The sequence below is a fragment of the Sinocyclocheilus grahami genome, unplaced genomic scaffold (assembly GCF_001515645.1).
Source record: "Sinocyclocheilus grahami isolate Dianchi unplaced genomic scaffold, SAMN03320097.WGS_v1.1 scaffold1897.1, whole genome shotgun sequence".
In the NCBI taxonomy this organism is placed as follows: Eukaryota; Metazoa; Chordata; class Actinopteri; order Cypriniformes; family Cyprinidae; genus Sinocyclocheilus; species Sinocyclocheilus grahami.
The window spans coordinates 116,294-117,549 of NW_015507076.1; positions in this window are offsets into that span (position 1 = coordinate 116,294).

The window sequence follows — 1,256 nt, forward strand, 5'->3', positions numbered from 1 at the left end:
TATATTTAAAGATGTGCATCTTTAAGCATGACAGTTGAAATAAAATGGAAACACTTTAAAATAAGAGTCCATTTGTAGCATTAAGATTAATGAAGGCTGTGTAAGAATTGTTCCTTGTTAGAGTGTGTTAATTTCAACATTTACTATTACTATTATTTTTACTACTACTACTAGTATGGTTCAGTACTGGTTTTGTTAAAGCACGATTTTAGTTTTTGTTCAGTATCAATTTTAAAACAATCGGTATCGGCCAGTGTGGTCCAACCTAGCTATCGGTATTGGCAAAATCCACTATTGGTCGACCTCTACACTATACCCTTTTTGTTCACATTATATATTATTATAATACTTTTTACTCCTAAGAGACATCTAGTGATTAGAGGTGCTAAATGTAGGTGGATCCATTTAACCTCTTCTTGTTTGCTACTGTTTGGCACCCTGATGAAAGCCTGTTTGGCCAGATACACATCGGTGTTTCCTAACATGTAGCCCTGCAAATACAGGCGTTTTAAATACTAAAATTCATGCATTAAAAATTAAAGTCTATGCAAATCTATCTCTGGATGTGGAATTCTGCCTCTTCTACGAGATAAGATAAACCTACAATAGGTTTGAACATTGAACTGACTTGAGCTGAATAACAACACTGTTGTCTTCCACAGAGCTCTTACTTTAGAGCTACTATACAGTAGGGTGGCCATACGTGACATTTTCCCAGGACACGTCCTGGCCAGGATTTCTATATTGCCTAAAATATCTAGGTTTTGGCTTTGTTTGCATTGTGTCTGGCTTTAAAGCTGCCCTGTTGCAGGACACTATATTACCACCTGTGCTAAAAGCACGCTCTGAGGGTGAGCTGGTGGCAGGAATACACAGGTAACGTTTTGCCAGGAGGCTCACTCTGGGGTATGTTGCTGAATTAATCTTCCACCATGCCAGGGGGTTGGTCTCGCTGTCTGCATCAGGAGCTTGCAGGTAGCTGTTTAGTTCAGCTTCAATAGCCTGCTGTTCTGTGAGATCAGATGTTGCAGCAGACTTAGTGTAGGACTTCTTGAAAAAGCTGCCCAGTGTCTTCTTCTGCAATTTGACTGGTGTAGCAGCAGCACCATCACCTTTGCCTCCTCCCAGTGCAGTAGATGTGAATGCAGGAGTAGCTTGCGATGTGCTCTGACATTCATCCAGCATCTGAGCCACGGCTCTGGATTTCAGTCTCAACCTTGTCATCTTTGATGTAGCGTTTCTTAAAACGAGGATCA